Raw genomic sequence first — 20,347 nt, forward strand, 5'->3', positions numbered from 1 at the left:
GAGCTCCGAATGTAGGGGGGAAGGACTGCGTCGCTGGCTCTGTGCTCCCATTAGCAACGTGGTATCCTCACTATGGCTTTCTTAGATTTTACACCAATGGAAAAATAAATATTTTGACTCTTCTTAGTAATCTAAACAAAACTAGATTTTTGAGAAAGTAGAAGGTTATAAATGTTAGGGTCGCCGCTATATTCCAACCCCTACTTATCCCATTCTCAGCATTCCTACCCAAACTTTCCAACTCTTCGTAAAACAACACAAACTTTCTATATTCTTTACATAATGACATGTACTTTTTGAAACATTAATAATCATACACCTCTAATCGAAACAAAGATTTACGATTAGTAAACCCAATTAAAACATATAATCGTGTTTACTGTTCCACGTTTGACTTCATCGCGGTTTGACTCAATAAAAGCTAGCAATACAACGTCATTTAGAGACTCTAAAAAAATCGATTTGGGGATTTAGGGTTCTCCCAGAATCGACATCTCAAATTATGAAATCATGAGCTACTCTTCAGTGTCAAACGGTTCAGCTAATCGAGAAGCTCCTTGTGGTGTTGCTTAAATTTCTTTAAAGAGATGTTTGAAAGAACTTGGACCCAAAAACAGAGCTAGAGGTTGAGGGAAGCTGAGCATTCTTCCTTGTTGCATGAAAGAGTATTATGTTTTTTCAAACATCTCTATCGTGTTGCCAAATAATTTGTGCTATCACCATGTGGTGTTATGTTTTTTGGTGTTTGGATTATGTGATTGTTTGCCAAAAAAAAAAAAAAAAGGATTATGTGATTTTGTTTTGTACGTATGTAATCAACTTGAGTAGTTTATAAGAGACAAGTGTGTGTTAATTGGCATAAAACTGTGAACATAAATCTAAAACTGTAATTAACCATAAAACTGCAAAATAGCATCCATCCAACTAAACGTAAATCCAAAACTGCAACATAAATCTGAAACTGGTATCAATTGAAAAAACAAAAACCTGCAACACAACTCCCAAAGCCAAACAAAAACCCGCAAAAACTCCAAAAAAAAAAACAAAAAACTGCAACACAACGCCCAAAACCAAACAAAAACCTGCAACAATTTCTAAAACCAAACAGAAACCTGCAACACAAACCCTAAAACCAAACAAAAACCTGCAACACAACCCCCAAAACCAAACAAAAACCTTCTTACTCTTTTTTTCTTTTGGAAATTTAAAACATCCAGCTGAATTGTGTCCAGCTTCACCACACTTACTACAATGCATGATTCTTCCTTGCCTTCCCAGTTTAACTATCCCATCTGTCTTGTTTAATGTTTTCTCTCGACCTCAAAGCATGATCTGACACAGCCTCTTTGAACTCAAATCCAGTAAAGAATGTTCTTCTAATAGCTAACTTTAGTTCTCATCCTAATTTTCCTATCTCTAATAATTACAGGATCTTCCTCTTCATCTGAACTCTCAGGGATGGTATTCCGATTAATCCTAAATTCATCAAACCAATTTGCTACAGATTCCTCTATTTCAAACTCAAATCTTTCAACTATGTCTTCTTCATCTTCATCCTTTGTTTTCTTCTTCTTCGCCTTCTTCTCCCTTTTTTCCTCGTTGTCTTCTTCATCTTTAGACTCTTCTCTCTTTCGTTTTACCTTTCTTCCCCTTACCACATCCATGGCTTCACCATCTTCGTCGTCATCTCCCGCCTCATCGCTGTCATTATCTTTGTCGTCTCTAGACTCAACGCTACCATTCATGGCTTCACCATCTCCGCTCTCGATGTCATTATCCTCATTGTCTCCATCATCCCCGCTCATATCTCCATCACATTCATTCTCTTCGACAGAGACTTCTTCGAGACCATGTGATCATCACTTACATTGTAATTGGGATCATCTGGATCACTCTCATATACAATCAACGTTGTCATCGACATCTCTGTTTTTCAAAATTCGTAGAACCCTAATTTCTACTCTCATACACAATCAACGTTTTCATCGTCATCTTTGTTTGTGTTAACTAAATGACGTCGTGTAGCTAGCTTTAATCGAATCAAGCCGCGGTGAAGTCAAATGTGGAACAATAAACGCGATTTAGTGATTTAATCAGGTTTACTAATCGTAAATCTTTATCTTGATTGGAGATGTATGATTATTACTAATTTTAAAAGTACATGTCGTTATATAAAGAATATATAAAGTTTGTGTTATTTTATGCAGAGTTGGAATATTTTGGTTGAAATGCTGAGAACGGGATAAGTACATATTGGAATATAGCGGCGACCCTAAATGTTATCCTTCTACCATTTAAAAACTACGAAAATGTTATTTAAACTATAATGGCGGATTTAGAAAATAGTAATACTTTTACCCGCGTACTAACATTAAATTTGAAAAAAAATAATAATGTAATTTAAAATTATATCTTACAAAACACGTTAAAAAATACAAACAAAATATAATATTGTCTTACAAAATATTCTACGCTTGTTCGTACTTCGTAGACTAAATCTTCTTATCACTTTTTCACTCGTGATAGATTCAAATGAACCTTTCTCAATATATAACATATTAGAAAATCACTTATTGATTGTGTGGTGCTGTCTTCACTAGTTTTGTTGCAAAGAAACAACTTTTGACACTTGTAGTAGTACGATCTAAATCTAAAGTTTTTGCTAGACCTTCTTTGTGTTCCCACCATATATAAACGAGAAAGATTCTTCAAATTTTTGAATCGTTTATTTTCGTGTATATTGTCAATGTAGATTCGAGTTGTTGGTCAAGACATAAACCATCCCTGAAACTAAATTTCTCTGGATAAAATCCAGCCAATCTCATCAATTTGGCGTTGTCAAAATCATCAATTGAGACAATTCGACTTTAAGAAGCCATATAAATAAGCAGCTCAGTGATTACCTCATTAAAGTATTGAACTCATGAAACTTATAATTAATGATGCGTATTGGTTATGTTGGTTTATTTTTTGGCTTCCTTCAATCAAAAGTCTTTTTCCAACGTGAGCATTTCAACATTGATTTCTCACGAAAAGAAGAAACCTTAATAAAAAAAAATGAATCTCATCCATAATCCCGAAGCTTATGTTATGTAGTTCTCGCTTAGTTGATTTAACATATCTGGAACCTTCCTTTGCGAAACTATTGATAAATCCTAAATCAGTTCCAAGATAAGTAGCATTTAATTGCATACAGAACACACAATCAAATGTATGAAAGCTCGAACGACTATTTACACGGCAACAAAGAGAAAGCTCTTGATTCAAGAGAAGATATAAATGTGATTTTTAATGTTCGATTCAAGAAGCATTTGTGGTTATACTATATGTGATTTTCTCATGAGAACAGATAATTCATACTCTAATGTTCAATGTCCTAAACTGCAGCATCATGGGCTGCATGTCACTCGATGATAACTTGAGAGAATGCGTTGTGGATGTAAGAGCAAGGCCAACGGTGGGTTGTAATTTTGAGCCTCTTATGCACTGTTTTAATTTTTAATGAATATATTGTGTACTGTTTATAAAATAAGAACCCTTAAACTCCTAATTAAAATTATCCCCTCCAATGGTAGGATATAATTTTCAGTCTCTTATTTTTGAAAATATAGTAGACTAGTTAGATATGAACAAATATTGTTTCAATTCATAGCACAAAAAAGTGAGACTCTTCTTACAAATAACAAAATAGGGGGGGGGGGGGGGAGGGGACAAAAGTAGAGATCACTCACCTTGTCATGACCAACAGCATCAAAAACGTAAACTTGACCAATACTGTTTACGCTTCTCACCTTGTCGGCACCTTCAGGAGGCCGAGAAACAAGTAATTCAGAGGCCTCAGATCGGTTGAACTAGCAATTCCGTTCCAAACTGTACTTTATGACCTCCTTGCTCTTCCAGCTCAATGTTATGGTCTGCAAGCGGCAATGAAGCATCAGCATGTCTCTTGGATAAAGCTGTAGCTGCAGCTCTACAACATTCACATAGTAGACAGTCACCAATCATTAGTACCAAATTAGACTAAACATACTCACTTGACATAAGAAGCGGCAAAATTAAGACTTTATACAGCGCATGGCCAAAGAACTAAAACACAGATGATCATTTTTTTTTTTTTTTTTGAATAAAATGTAAAATTTATTCGAAAAAAACGTTTTACATCGGCTTTGTTTAGAGTGTTTGAATTGTTTATCTAACTGAAATTAAAATCAATGAAAGGGAAAAAGTTATCTTGAAGCGAGCCATAGTTCCATTGCAGCCGTATATTTACCATTTCCTTGAGTGTAGATGGAGAGCAATCTGTCTTTGACATTCCGGTTCAGGAGTTTGAGAAGAAGAGGAGCAGGGTTTGGGGCTTCTCCTTGTCTTCTGCCATTTCGTTCCTTCCAGATGGAGTGGACTGTGGCCTGGAAAGTGTAGCGCAAGAGGTATAATGTGACAGGGCTGTGTGTAGCATCCGTGAGTAGCGAGAGGATGTGTTCCCATGATGTTGAAAATCTGCTGGGTAAAAGATTTGACGTGAGGCCTGTCCAAATTTCTGTTGAGAAGGAACAGGAGAAAAACAGATGGTCCCTTGTTTCTAGAGAGCACGAGCAGAGAACACATGATGTGGCTAAGTTTCTTACCCAGGATTGCATACGGTTACCAAGCGTCGGTAGCTCAATTGGTAAAGACTCTCTGGCAAAAGCTAGAGGTCGCCGGTTCGAGGGACGGCGCTTGGGAAGGGACCATATAAAATGCTCTGGTCCCTGGCATGAGGGGATGTACGGGCCTAGGCCCGGAACCTCTTAAAAGAAAATCCGTTGTAGCACATCGGCTAAATTCCTCTTTGGAAACACAGATGATCACTACACTATGGATCAAAATACAATAAAAAAAATCATGCTCTAGTCTAATCCAAAATCAGAATTGGCAAATTGAGTTCCTACAAGACAATGATCATAACCAAAACTGTTCATAATTACTGTTTAGCAGCCTCTCATCTCTTATCTTAAAGCTTTCTTGACATTCATTACACATCTTACAACATATTTATACTTAGGTTAAGCTTTTAACCTATAGTTTAATAAGTTAACAACTACCCATTAACATATGGGCTTGACTAACCAAAAAACAGGCCCAACACCTTAATCCTTCTTCTTCTTCTTTCAATCGTGACTTCTCTTCTTCTTCATTTAAACACATCCACGCTCTTCTTCTTCAATTCATCTGTTGATGCCAATTTGTGGATTAATCAAGGATTGATCTCCAACACTCTCTCTCAATTCTTTCGATTAATCATCAAATTCGGCACTAGGTTTTTTTTTTTTTCCCCTAATTGCTCCCATTGATTTTCTGTTCCACAACGATACCCTTTCTCAGAACATCTCCACTTTCTCAGATATGGCTCTTAGCTTGACTCCTCTTTTATTCTCATAAATCTTAACTAATGTTTGATGATTCTCCTTGTTCTGCAGATACTCTTGCGGGTGATTCAAGCCATCAATCTCCTCCCTCCCAGATAAGTTTTCTTTCTTCCTCATTGTTTTATTTCTTATTTGTACTGTTGTCTGTTTTGATTCCATCACTTTACTTGTACCTGCTACTGCTTCATTCCAATCTACCTTTTGTTTTCCTTTGATGTTTATTTCCTGAATCTTCTCCTTTGTGTGTAGGTTTGCTTCCTCCTGAGACGCTTGTGTGTGATCTCTCTCAATTGATCCTCTTCGGGTTGGGTTTTGCACTACGCCAAGTTTACATCGGAGATATTTGAACCGCTTTGTCTCGAGTGGTTTGGTAAGAATGTCTGCTGTTTGTTCTTCCCCACTGCAGTGTCTTAGATTAATCACTCCATCTCTATTTGCTTCTCGGACAACATGATACTTTATTTGAATGTGTTTGGTTCTCTTGTGGTGTACAGGATTCTTCCCAATAGCTATGGTTTATGTGTTATCGCAATAGATTGGAACTGCCTTGGTGGTGTCGACTCTCATTTCTCCCAACAGTCTCTTCAACCATACTGCATGATTGGTGGCCGCACACAACGCCATATACTCTGCTTCTGCTGTAGATTGTGCAATGGTGTCTTGCTTTTGTGTTTGCCAAGTAAACACAGCACTTCCCAAGGTAAAACACAAACCCGTAGTACTGCGCATATCCTCTTTGCAACCTCCCAAATCAGAATCAGAGAATCCAATCAACTCTGCTTGACTGGTCTCATGAAAGTTCAATCCATAATCTATAGTACCTTGTATGTATCTTAACACCCGTTTTGCTTCTTGTAGGTTTTGTTCAGTAGGTTTCGATAGACTCCTAGACAAGTAAGATGCAGCAAAAGCAAGGTCAGGCCGAGTTGCTCCAAGGTACAATAGTCCTCCTATCATGCTTCGATATAGTCTTGCATTTGGCAAGAGTTCACTTTCATCTTGATCCTTCCCATCTGGTTTTAGAGGTGTGCTCACAGGATTACAGCTCCTCATTCCAAAATTTTCCAACAACTGCTGCGCATACTTCCTTTGGCTCAGAAACACTCCCTTTTCTGTGTAAGTAATCTCAAACCCAAGAAAGTATTTGAGTTTTCCCAGGTCAGTCATCTCAAACGTTTTACTCAGATTCTCCTTGAACTGTTTGATCATTTTCTCGCTGCTCCCTGTAATGATGAGATCATCAACATAAATACTGATAATCATAATTTCACCTTCACATTCTAGTGTGTACATTGCTGCATCACAATCACTTTTCTTGCATCCTTGTGACAGAAAATAAGAGTCAATCTTACTATACCATGCTCTAGGTGCCTGTTTTAATCCATACAGCGCCTTCTTTAACTTGTATACCATGTTCTCTGCTCCCTGGTGGCTGTTCAACATAAACTTCCTCTGTGATTTCTCCATTCAAAAACGCTGACTTCACATCCATTTGGTGCAGGTTCCACTTATGCTGGGAGGCCAAGGCAATTATAGTTCTGATTGTGTCATGCCTGGATACTGGAGCAAACGTTTCACCATAATCTTCTCCATACGTTTGGGTAAACCCTCTTGCCACCAGTCTTGCTTTTAGTTTTTGAATCTGACCACACTCATTTGTTTTCACCTTATATATCCATTTGACAGAAATCACTTTCTTGTCCTCAGGTTTCCTTACCAGCTCCCATGTATCATTCTCGTTGATGATGTAAATTTCATCATCCATAGCAATCCTCCATTCCTTGCTGTTTATAGCTTCTTCAAAGGTAGAAGGTTCTTCCCAGGTAAGATAACATGCTTCTGCAACATGATTCACATTTTCTTCTTGTTCCTCTGTATCATGATACACATCATCCAGTCTTCTGACTTTGTGAACAATTCGCGAAGAGCTCCCAGACTCAGTTTCTCCTTCACTTAGTTGAAACGGTATGGGACTTATGCCTTGTCTTTCATCTAAGATATTTGTTCTTGTATCTGGACTGTTTTCATTCCTCCTTGGCATTTCCTCATCGGTTTTCTGAGCAGAACTAGTCTTATTGGGGAAGTTATCATTTCTTTCTTCTACTTCTTCTTGAGTTTTCCAATTCCAACTCTTTTGTTCTTCGAACACCACATCTCTTGAGACTTCAATCCTTTTTGTACTTAAGATATACACTCTGTAACCCTTGCTTATGGTGCTATATCCCATAAACACAGCCTTCTCAGATCTATCATCTAATTTTCTTCTTCTAGCTGCAGGTATCCACACATGACAAACGCAGCCGAAAACCTTGAGATGGCCCACAGAGGGTTTGTGACCACTCCAGACCTCAAGTGGTGTTTTCTAGTTTAGAGCTTTGGTGGGGAGTCTATTTTGAAGATAAGTTGCTTTAAATATCGTTTCAGCCCATAACACATCTGGCATTCCTTTATCTCTTAACATGCTTCTTGCCATGTCCAACAACGTCCGGTTTCTGCGTTCAGCAACACCATTCTGCTGTGGTGAGTATGCCACCGTGAATTGCCTGTCTATGCCATTTTCTTCTAAGAATCTTGAGAATTTCTCTGACTTGAATTCACCTCCCCTATCTGACCTGATTTTCTTTATTCTTTTGCCAGTTTGAGTTTCCACCATACTCTTGAACAAGGTGGCAAATGTATTTGACTTCAGTCTCAGAAAGTACACCCACAACATGTGTGAAAAATCATCTGTAAAAGTAAGTATATACACACTTCCATTACAAGATGGTGTTTGCATTGGACTACATATGTTTGTGTGAATTAAGTCTAGCACTCCTCTGCTCTTTGTTTCTGAGATTCTCGAGAATTCTTCTCTGCATTGTTTCCCTTTTACACACAATTCACACACCTCTTGAATTACTTTAAAGTTTGGTAAGCCTTTGACCATTTGATTTGCCTGCATGTTGTGTAGGTTGTGGAAGCCAGAATGTCCCAGACGTTTATGCCAAAGTTCTGACAAGTTTTCTTGTTTGGCCATTCTTACACTCTCCTCAGCTAACTGCATTCGCAACAAGTAAGCATTTCTTACTCTTTCTACTTCTGCAATCTTTTCCCTTCCTTGATTGTATATTGTACATTTGTTGTCTTCAAACACTGACCTTATAGCCATTTCTTGTCATCTGTGGCACACTTAGAAGATTCTTATCTATCTCAGGGACAAGTAGGACATCTTTGATAGCTCTTACTCCTTTCTTGGTCATCACTTTAATGTCTCCCTTCCTTGTAGTCATTATTCTCTCTCTGTTTCCAATCCTGATAGGAATTTGAACAGATTTATCTATTTTTGTAAACAGACTTTCTTCTTTGGTCATGTGGCTCGTGGCACCACTGTCTATTAACCAGATTTCATCACTGTTGGTATGATTCAGTACTTGTGCTGCACTAAACAACCCAGACTCCTCTTCTAGTTCTGGTTGTATTAGCCTTTTCTGACATTCTCTTACTATGTGACCAGGTTCTCCACAGGCAAAACAACCTTTCCTTGGTCTAAATTGCTTGCTAAAGAACTGAGATTCATAGTTTTGAGAAAGGTAGCACTCACCTTCATTGTGGTTGTTCTTTTTACAGATTGTACACTGTCTTCTCACTTCCTTCATTTTTGTTGACATTTGTTCGATGAAACTTTGTAGAATCACGCTCACCGGAATCGACCGTGCTCTGATACCATGTTCATAATTACTGTTTAGCAGCCTCTCATCTCTTATCTTAAAGCTTTCTTGACATTCATTACACACCTTACAACATATTTATACTTAGGTTAAGCTTTTAACCTATAGTTTCATAAGTTAACAACTACCCATTAACATATGGGCTTGATTAACCAAAAAACAGGCCCAACACCTTAATCCTTCTTCTTCTTCTTTCAATCGTGACTTCTCTTCTTCTTCTTCATTTAAACACATCCACGCTCTTCTTCTTCAATTCCTCTGTTGATGCCAATTTGTGGATTAATCAAGGATTGATCTCCAACAAAAACTGCAACAAAAACAGAGAAGCCATATCCTAATTCACTTTTTTAAAAGCCATATACTTCACATTGTAGCAGCAATATCCTAATTCACTTTTTTTAAACTGTATGATGTATCTTCCCTGACCTGTACATTATATAGCTGTAGTAGGTGCTTTCTCCTTGACCAAGATACGAGTATTTCCCTGGCAATGTTCCATATTCGACAAATGAAGGATATGATTTGTCGCTGGTAAACCCAAGTCACTCACATATGTTTATCTCCAGCCAATGAGATATGCACCTGCAAGTATGAAATCTCGGTATAAGAAACAGGACCAAAACGATCTGAAAAAACAGAACCTATGATGAATGGTGTTCAATATCAATTGAATCATGCACTCCATAGCTATAGTTTCACTCAAACATCAATCTTTACTTCAGAATGGAACATCATTTTAGGAATTGTGTCCAAAGTCGTATGAAAAAGAGACATGCTCTACTGCCAAACCCAACAGCCTCTTACAAAACTGAAGAAGCTAAAAGTGAAATCAAATGAAAGAGAGAGAGAGAGTGAATGAGAAAGGGATACCTTGAGAGAGGATCAAAAAATCAAAGAACCCTAATTTGGGATCAAAAATCAAACAACCCTAATTCGTTTACCTAATCCCGAAATCTCCTCCGCTACGCATCACCCCGCCGATTCAATCTCCTCCGCTACGCATCACCTCCGACCCCAACCTCCTCTGATTCCATATCCTTCGATTCCATCTTCATCCTTTGTCGATTCGGGACTTCTATCGCGAGAGAAAGAGAGAGAGACAGAGAGAAAATGAAAGAAAAATTTGATCGGGCAAAATTTTTTTTTTCTCTTCTATTCTTTGACCAACAGAATGGTGACACGTATAGTCTCTTAGATCAAATTTGGGTATACTATATAAGAGGCTCCCTTAACTTTTTTTTTTTCTTCTGATTTATTTTTTTCCCATAAAACACTAACAACCCCTCTATGAACCCCCCGTTGGAGAAGGTCTAAGAAGCTTCTTGTAACTCTCTGACTCTAATTGATTCTTTGTAGAGGAACGTGTGAAACTTATAGTCAGTTTCTTGAGAAGCTTCTTGTAGCTCTCTGGCTCTAATTGATATTAAGACCGTATATATAAGCAAAGTATGAGAGAGTTTGCAAGATTCTGTTAAGGAATTAACCTGTAATTTCCTGAGTTTCTTCTATTTTAAAACAAATCACGTTCATATGAATTCTAATTTCTTCTACAGCAACCCGTTTTTCAGTGTGAAAAAATCTATAACTACAAAGACTTCAACGCAATTGAAATATCATCACTATACTCCATAAAACTGAGATTGAAATCAATGAAAGATAAGTCGTAAAAGCATATAAGATCAATTAGTGGTTAAAATAATCCAAAACAGAAGTAAGATGAGTACTTGCGAGAAAGCTTTGTGGATGTAAGAAGCTTCTTGTAGCTCTCTAGCTCTATAGAAATATAAGAACATGTGAAACTTAGATATGTTTGTTGAGTACTGGTGAATGTTGATTCCAAACCCCGTGAACCTTTGATAAGCTTAATCTGCTAAAACAGGACAGTTCTGCGGAAATTATACCAACAAAAAAATAATAAAAACTGCTTTAAACAAAAGATGGAGTTTAACATCTGTTTACGAGATTCAAAGACACCAATGTTTAGCTCACGTAAACATACTTAGGCATGAAATCTATAGCACCACAAGGCTTTTCTTCCAAACATCGAGATGTTGAACTCCACTCCGAGACTCTCTTTTCAATGTAAGTTTCTTTTTTTTTTTTTTTTTTTGAATTTAAAGTAAAAAATATACTGTTTTACAACTTGTGCATCATGTTTTGAAAAACAAAAAGCTGATAAAAACTACTTAGAAGCCATCCTTAACAGCGAGATTGTAGCCAAACCGTAAAAGCCTCATCAAATCTACAATCGCCCAAGTAACCAATGGCAAGGAGCTGGTCTCTCACTTGCCGATCAATCCAATCAATGATGGTGGCAGCTGAACGCGGTGTATCACCATGCCTTCTCCCGTTCCTTTCTTGCCAAATAGTATAAATAACAGCTTGGAAAACATATCGAATAAGGAAACCCTCGACCAGGGGAAGTTGAGGGTTTGATATGTACTCCATCAGAATAGACCAGTCAGTAGTGTACCTTGTGCAAAGCAGACCCTTAGCAAGGGCGGACCACACAGTGGAAGCGAAAACACACGAGAAGAACAAGTGGTCTCTCGTTTCCATGGTGTGTTGACAAAAAACACAGGAACCTGCAGCCCCACCATTCCAGGCGATCATACGAGCCCCCGTGGCTAAACGATCAAGAACCGCCAACCACACACAGAAAGAGAACTTTGGAGTAGCATGACCAAACCAAACTCCTCTATGCCAAGCAACCACATTTGATGTTGTGCGAACATGATTCCAAGTATCTCTAGTAATGAACTTTGGCCGAAAAACATCATTCTTACCACGCCAGAGCACTCGATCAACTCTCTGCTGGCCTTGTGACCGAGCCATTGTCATGGCATCTTCAATTGCATTGAGGTGATCAGCACGGTGTCGACGTCGAGGACGTTGAGCCCATGCCTCTACGAGGGAACTCCACCAGGGAATCCCTAGCTCGATAACACCTCTCTCCCCCCCACCACATCCGAAAGCATACCCATATCAGACCAATTCTCAAACCAGAAAGAGATGTGCTCACCAGTTCCCACTTCAACCTTGCAAAACCCCTTAGCCATATCTTTGTACTTTAAGAGCTTAGTCCATATCCAAGAACCCAATGTTGAAGTACTTTTGACTGACCAGAAAGAAGCTCCTTTTAACAAATTTGTGTGTGCCCATTGCACCCAGAGCGACTCACCATTGGAAACCAAATGCCAGATCAGCTTTAAACAGCAAACAGTATTAGCCTCTTGTAATGACCGCAACCCAAGACCACCCTCTGTTCGGGGCTTACAGACCTCCTCCCACGCTACCTTTTCCGTTCGAGAGTTCATCTCAGTCCCTGACCATAGGAAAGCCGAACACAATGAGTTGATCTCCATAATACATTCCCTAGGCAAGCGATAAGCCCCCATCCAAAAATTGCAAACACTCCAAAGAACAGAGGATATCAAATTGAAACGACTCGCAAATGAGAGATGACGGACCGTCCATGAGACAAGTCGCTTGCGAAGTTGTTCCAACAACGGCAAACAGTCGACATTGATAAGGCGTTTGGTGACTAACGGGAGTCCCAAATAACGAACCGGGAGGGACCCAACAGAAAACGGGAATCGGTCAGCATCAAGAGGATGTACGTTGCCTGCCACATATAGTGTAGATTTTTCCATGCTGATTGATAGACCAGACATCTTGGAGAACTGAGTAAAAACTTTTATGATACCCTCTATGGACCGTACTTTACCATCAGAAAGCACCATGAGATCATCAACAAAGCTAAGGTGAGTAAGGCCAAGATTCTGACACCGGGGGTGGTAACCAAATAGCTGGTCGCCGGCCACCTTATCTAGTAGCTTGGAGAGGACATCCATGCATATTACAAATAAATATGGTGATAAGGAACACCCCTGACGAAGTCCCTGAGAGCTCCTAAAAAACCCCGCCAACTCACCATTTACCTGAACCAAGAAAGAAGTTGTGGTAACACAGAGCATTATCCAATGAATGAACGTTGGTGGGAACTGCATTACAGAGAGGACCTTGGAGAGGAAAGACCATTGAACTGAGTCAAACGCTTTTGAAATATCAATCTTGATAGCACAATGTCCAGAGAGGGAATCCTTGTGATAGTTCTTAATCAGTTCAGTGGCGAGAAGCACATTTTCAATCAACAAAACGGTCCTTGACAAATACTGACTGATTTGCAGAGAAAAATTTAGGCAGAACTCTCTTAAGTCTGTTTGCAATGATCTTTGAAATAACTTTATAGAACACATTACAACAAGAAATGGGACGATAATCTTTCATTTCCATGGCAGACACCTTCTTAGGGATTAACGCAAGGATTGTGGAGTTAATACCCTTCGGCAAGAAACCTTTGGCGAAAAATGATTGCACCGCAAGAACAAAATCAGCACCCACCAACTCCCAAGCGGACTTGTAAAACTCTGACGTGAACCCATTAGGTCCAGGAGACTTGTCATTTGGCATTGAAAACAGGACCTTTTTAATTTCCTCGCCTGAAACAACACGGGTCAAGACTTGCAGATCAACGGCAGAACAGCGAAAAGGCAAAAGTAGTTCAAGTTCCTCAACTGTGGAACCCTCAAAATCCGGTGGAATGAGCTGCAAGAACTCGCGAAAGTGTCTTTCAGCCTCAGTTTTTATCTCCTCCTCTTTCTTAACCACGCGGCCATCAGAGCAGTGGATCTCCTTGATAGTATTTTGTGCTTTCCGAATCGTAGCTGCTCGATGAAAAGCCTTGTTGTTCTTATCACCGACTTTCAACCAGTGCAACTTGGACTTCTGCTTAAGAAATTTCTCCTCTAACCCGACCAAGAAATCCCATCTTTTAAAAGCTACATTCTCCTCCTCCATCGCAAGAGATGATGGGTTTGTCGAGTTGGCCTGTTGTTTTTCACATAACACATCAAAATCCTCCTTCGTCTTTAACACCAGATTGCAAAGACAAAGCTTTACTAAAGAACGAAGAGCCAGTTTCAGTCCTTTAAGCTTCTTTGAAAACCGAAAGAGAGTGGAAGTTGATAAAAACAGAGGGGAAGTGCTCTGCCAGTAGGAACCAACTAATGGTAGAAACTCCTCCATTTCAGTTAGTAAATTGACAAACTTAAAGGGTTTACGCCTGTGACCATGATTGTCACCCTCTCCCTTCACCATGATCCGGCAATTCAAGTGATCTGAACATCCCCCAGCTGCAAACACATTATAAGCCTGTGGATACAACTGTTCCCAAGCTGCATTCACCAACACCCGATCAAGTTTCTTGTGAATTAAGTCATTTTCCCGCTTATTACACCAAGTAAAAAGCAGACCATGAGAGGCCATATCCGACAATGAACAATGTTTAAACACTGCTTGAAAATCCCTCATTCCACCCGTTGTGATCGGGTTATCATCAACCCGTGAGTGTTCCTGCATATCCAACGTTTCGTTAAAATCACCAAACAGGATCCAGGGCTTATTTTGAAAAATAGGCGAATCATGGTGATCTTTAATCTCATGCCATAAGACTTTCCTAGCCTCCACAGTGTGTAAACCATAAATGAATGAGCAAAAAAACTCGTCTGTTTGAGCATCAAGCTTCACAGAATAGGTGATCATCTGCTCACTCTTGTAAAACGGATCCATCTTCACATTATCCTTCCACATGACCCATATTCGTCCCCGATGACTATATTCATAATTAGTTAAAACAGACCAGCCAGGAAATAAACGACTCCCCAACCTTGGAGCCCTCTGTTCTCGAACCCTAGTCTCTAGTTAACAACCAAACTGAAACTGATTTCCCTCCACCCACTGCTTTATAACAGAATGCTTTGAGGACTTATTCAGACCACGAACATTCCAGCAGAAACCTGACATTAATGTTTTAAATGAGGCTTCTTACTCTGATCTCTAGGAGGATCCCTAGTAGAAAGAGCAGAAAGAGTTGACCCTTGTTTATTTGCTATTTTTGTTCCCCGATGCAAATATGTTCTCATAGGAACATCCGACTGTGCACCATGTTTAGTAGGTCCAGATTGACGGATGGTAACATTGTTGCCCTCTGAGCAAGTCGGATTCGTTATTTCCCCTATAGCCTCATCCTGAACCTTCTCAGATTCCTCCAACTTCTCCATGTCCGCCCCCAGAACAGAGTAGGAATTCTTTAAAATGGAAACGGCCACAACATTATGTGCTTCTTTTGGTTTGCCCGGACTAATACGCCCAGACTTCGGTGTGATCCACTCCTCCGTCACCGTTTCCTCCTCCAAACCCAGTAAAGAGTTAACCAAAGTGTTGGTAGTCGGAGCTACAACAACAGCCAAGTTCCCCAGATCTTGGTCATTGGCTAAACTAATATCCTCAATCACCACCGTAACAGGGGAAGGCGGCGGAGCTTGCTTCTCAGGAACAACTGATGCGTCGGAAGACAAACAGGTTGCTACGAGATGACCTCATTTCTTACAACAAGTGCATCTTGGCGGTAGCCAAGGATAACTATACTGAACAACTGAATCCAACTCCCCATCCTCTTCTCCCATAGAAAGATACTCCCGAGGCAAATCCTTAGTCAAATCTGCTTCTGTCAAGACTTGAGCTTCGTCAAAACTAACGCACGCCTCTGTTTTAGGATGCAGTCGAATAGGTTTTCCGACTGCACTAGAGAGAAACTCCAGTCCCTTGTCTGTAAACATTGTAGGAGGAATATTCTTGAGAGTGACCCATAATGGAACCGACCTCATGGCTGGTTGTGCATCCTCAGCAAAAGGAGTTCACTTTGACACAATCATAGGTAAATCTGTTATATTCCACATTCCACGGTTCAACACCCTATATCGCATACCCTCATGCCTAATACGAAACTTCACCGTAGATTCATTGACTGCAAAAACATCAATCAATGACGTCCGATCTCCCAACCTCCATATCTTATTCACAATCATGTGAATCTTTCCCACATGTGGCGCTTTGGAGTTGAGAAATTTGCCAATAACAAAATCCTCCCACAAAGTTTTTGCATCAACAAAAATTTCCTTCGGCACTATCACTTTCTCCTTTCCATCAACCTCCGAAACTGTGAACTTCTGTTGAGTGAACATGCATTTTTGACCAACCTGCAGAAAAGAGCGTTTCCCGTTCGTTGCAGGCTGGTGCAAAGATGAGACCCCCTTTGTGATCCCCTGAACTTGACTAGTACCTTGACTTTCACCCGTTGAGATCTCCACCAAACCTACACCTCCATCCCTCTCCTTCACCCCCTCCACAATACCCACCTCCGACAAGAGATCGGCCGAAAGACGGCTCGGAGAGCCCTCCGACGGCATCAGACTTGATGAGAACGCAAAAACCCTAGTCGCCTTTTTTTTCACCCTTGCCACATCAGCTTGATGTTTCCAATGTAAGTTTGATTAAGGGTGAAGAAGAATACTTTCATAAACAATCCTGAACAAAAACAGGAAACTAAATTATTAAACTTAGATTATGCAAAGAAAAAAAGAACTAAGTCAATCAAAGACAAGTTAACATGTCGGAGAAAGCTTTGTGGATGTAAGAAGCTTCTTGTAGCTCTCTAGCTCTTGGTTGGTTACAGAAGGACGTGTGAAACTTAGAGTCAGTTTCTTGAGAACTGCTGAATTCTCAAGAAAGTAATTCACTAGTTTGATCCCACTTTTTTCCTTCATTATCAGTCTGTTAATCTTAACATACTCCAGTGTCGATATCAAACACTGAGGCACATTGGTGAGATCATCAGAAAAGTTTTTCCTGAAATCGATTTGCTTTTGCTTCCATGGAACAACAAAATATTTTCGCTCTGGCTTCCTAAAAAACTCCAGCCTGATTTCATTTTCTTTATCTGGCTTCATTAGATCAGAAAAGTCAAAGGTAAGAACTTCAAGAAGAGGCGAGGCTGAGACGAGCTTCTTTATGATCAGAAGACCACCTTGATTCTCGTAATAAATGTTTTGTAGATGCATGATCTTGAGTTTAGGTAGAGAAGCAAGAAACTTGGGATTCTCAAGCCCTAAGTTTGCAAGATTTAAAGACACCAATGTCTTGCTGACATAAACATACTTAGGCATGAAATTGATGGCACCCTAAGGCATTATATCGCACATATTAGCCTCTAGGTGTTGAACTCTGCGATGGATCACCTCGGCTATCAAATCCATGACTCCATTGTTACTGTCCTTGGAATCATGATACCTTACCTTCTTCTTTTCTTGAGAAAAGTCGAGAAAAGTTATCTCTTTCACTCTTTTGAAATAATTATAATCCATGGTTATGTTGAAATTTTGCAGGCATGATCCACGGTTATGCTTCAGAAATTTACGCATCACCTTCGACATGGCTTCTTGTCGTAGAGAGACCTTAACGGTGGTTAAGTCCAATACAGAAACCTTTAGCCAGAGAAATTCCCATCTCTTCGATAAAACGCTTGTCTTAACCGAAACACTGATGGAAAGGTATGAGAGTATGTGAGCTAGCAAAGAATCTGGCAATGCGCTGAATCTATCAAACTCCATCCCTAGATCAAAACCGAATCCTGAGCGATGAGTTTCTCTACTTTGTCGAAAGAAAGCTAGCTAACAAAGATTAGGGTTTTTTAGGTGGGAGTTTCACAAACAGGCTTGTTGTTTCGGCCCAATTGTTAAAAATGGATAACTCAGAGTATTAATCAAAGCTTTTCTGATTGATAATAATGTGAAATACAACTTGCTCCTTATATAGATAGGGAGACTTAAACTAGAGGAAGCAAAACACAACTCCAAAGAAATAGCAGAAAACAACTAACACTACCCATGACTCGTTCTAATCCATGACTCACGATTTGGTGACTAACCACACTACTCCTACAAACCCAGATTGACTTATTAATGCTTTAACCACTTCAAATCCAACATGCCCCGGGATCACAGAATAAAGAGACAAATAAATTTATTTTTATATATAGAAAAAAATTAGATAAAAGGGCATAAAAAATGTAATATAAAGAGGCAAAAAAATATAATGTTTGATAAAAGAGGCCAAAACAAAATTTGTACATCAAAAATAGTCTATTATAATATTGTTTTAAGGATTTATTTCTATGTGTCAATAATCAAAAAGATTCTTCATCTTCCATAATTATCTCAATGGACTCCAACCATAGAATGAAAATAAAATTTTATAATCTTGTCAAGTGTTTATATATTATCAAAATGATATCCATATTTTTCAATATATAATAGAGGTTCAAAAAAAATATATTTTATTCAAGTAAAAAAAGAAATTGCTCAGGGCCCCTAAAAATCCATGTCCGTAAGATGCCAGGCCTAATTGCAATTTTTCATAATAAAAGAGTCATACACTGAACTGACAATTGGGAGAACACTTTCTGAATGTACGAGGCTCTTTAAAATAGGGCTTGTTTTGGCCCTCACTAACGATATTAGGGCAAAGACAAGTTTATTTTGGTTATAAGTTATGTGAGAGCTTTGTGTAACAATGTCGGCTAAACAAATTAATAAAGATCCCACATCGAGAACTTTAAAGGATTTAATCATGTATATAAGTAGCATGAGTTTATCTACTAGTAACCAATTGGCTTTGAGGGAAGAAAGCTTATGAATCTTCTTGAGGAATCAAAACCCTTGACCCAATAGGGTTCGTTCAATTGACAAATGGGAATAGTTGATTCTCTAGGTGGGAGAAAACCATGAGCCAAAGCCAATTGGTGTTTTTTTTTTTCCTTTGAATTGCTCAAAACAATGTTTCCATGGAGAGATTTAACTATTCGGAAGAAGAGACAAACATACACGGTATTCGTTACTATGTGTGCATGGTTTGATTATTAAAGCTTTTAACTCACACAAAACTCAAATTTCTTATCGTCATCTCCTTGGAATATTGCCCTATATATTTGGGTGGTTCTCTAAAGTTAGTTATGTACTTGTGAAGAGTGAATAAAAAAACCAAATATGCAAGCTCGATGACAAGTTACTTTTGGAACTTTCACAAGAAGAAAGAGTGATTCAAACACAACATTTACGGTTACCATTGCCGGCTTAACTAGGGGGACAAACAGTACGACTGCCCTGTTGAAAATGGATAACTCAGAGTATTAATCAAAGCTTTTCTGATTGATAATAATGTGAAATACAACTTGCTCCTTATATAGATAGGGAGACTTAAACTGCAAGAAGCAAAACATAACTCCAAAGAAATAGCAGAAAACAACTAACACTACCCATAACTCGTTCTAATACACGACTCACGACTTGGTGACTAACCACACTACTCCTACAAAGCCGGATTGACTTATTAATGCTTTGACCACTTCAAATCCAACATACCCTCCCCCCCCCCAAACTGAATGCGGCTAACGCATTGCATTTTTCTCTTTGACTCTCAAATTCTCCTGCACTCCAAGTAACCCTCTCAGCTTGAGAAACGTATCAAGCTTCAACGGCTTTGTCATGATGTCAGCAACCTGATCTTCAGTTCCACAAAGAACCAAGCTAACTTCTTCGTGATTCACCAAATCACGGAGAAAGTGAAATCTAACCTTGATGTGCTTTGTTCTTCCATGAAAGACTGGATTCTTTGATAGCTTGATTGTTGAGCTGTTGTCACAGAAAATCGTCATACACTTCTCCTAAGCTTGGTTAATACTGTTGAGTATCTTCTTCATCCATAGACATTGTGTTGCACATACAGAGGCTGCAACGTACTCTGCTTCAGTCGAGGACAAAGTAACCACCAGTTGTTTCTTTGAACTCCATGCGACTACTGCATCACTCATAAGAAAAGCATACCCAGATGTACTTCTTCCACTGTCTTTATCACCTGCATAGTCACTGTCCGTCTATGCTTTAAGAATGCCTTCTCTTTCAGCCTTGTACAATAAACCCATCTTCAAGGTCCCTTTGACATATCTCAGAACTCGTTTAACAGCAACAAGATGTCCTACCTTTGGACGCATCATAAATCTGCTTAAGAAACAAACGGTATACATGATATCCGGTCTTGTGGCTATAAGGTACATCAGGCTCCCGATCAATTTTCTTGTACAATGACGGATCTGCATCTTCTCCTTCCATGTCTTTAGATAACTTCGTTCCGGGGACCATAGGACTATTAACCGGATTGCAACTCTCCACACCGAATCGTGAAAGCATTTCTGCAGCATACTTCTTTTGACATAAGAAAATGCCTTTCTCACTCTGCTCCACTTCCACCCCAAGAAAGTAAGACATCTTCCCCAGATCC

The 20,347-nt window shown here is 39.2% G+C and overlaps 3 long non-coding RNA genes and 1 pseudogene across 3 annotated transcripts; 3 read left to right on the plus strand and 1 right to left on the minus strand.

Annotated features, from left to right (window-relative positions):
- The first annotated feature begins 5,176 nt into the window (after window positions 1-5,176).
- Window positions 5,177-6,341, plus strand: LOC147934809 (uncharacterized). Its single transcript, XR_015573038.1, has 3 exons — window positions 5,177-5,775; window positions 5,900-6,105; window positions 6,264-6,341. It is a non-coding gene; the product is annotated as an uncharacterized LOC147934809 (long non-coding RNA).
- Window positions 6,342-6,426: 85 nt separating this feature from the next.
- LOC109127524 (uncharacterized) lies at window positions 6,427-7,370 on the plus strand. Its single transcript, XR_015573037.1, has 3 exons — window positions 6,427-6,521; window positions 6,907-7,006; window positions 7,113-7,370. It is a non-coding gene; the product is annotated as an uncharacterized LOC109127524 (long non-coding RNA).
- Window positions 7,371-7,786: 416 nt separating this feature from the next.
- Window positions 7,787-8,452, plus strand: LOC147934810 (uncharacterized). Its single transcript, XR_015573036.1, has 3 exons — window positions 7,787-7,925; window positions 8,043-8,140; window positions 8,356-8,452. It is a non-coding gene; the product is annotated as an uncharacterized LOC147934810 (long non-coding RNA).
- An 8,165-nt stretch (window positions 8,453-16,617) lies between these two features.
- On the minus strand, window positions 16,618-17,622 carry LOC147934811 (putative FBD-associated F-box protein At5g44940 pseudogene; annotated as a pseudogene).
- Between the last annotated feature and the right edge of the window lie 2,725 nt (window positions 17,623-20,347).

This window comes from Camelina sativa, chromosome 11 (genome assembly GCF_030686135.1).
Source record: "Camelina sativa cultivar CO46 ecotype springtype chromosome 11, ASM3068613v1".
Classification (NCBI taxonomy): domain Eukaryota; kingdom Viridiplantae; phylum Streptophyta; class Magnoliopsida; order Brassicales; family Brassicaceae; genus Camelina; species Camelina sativa.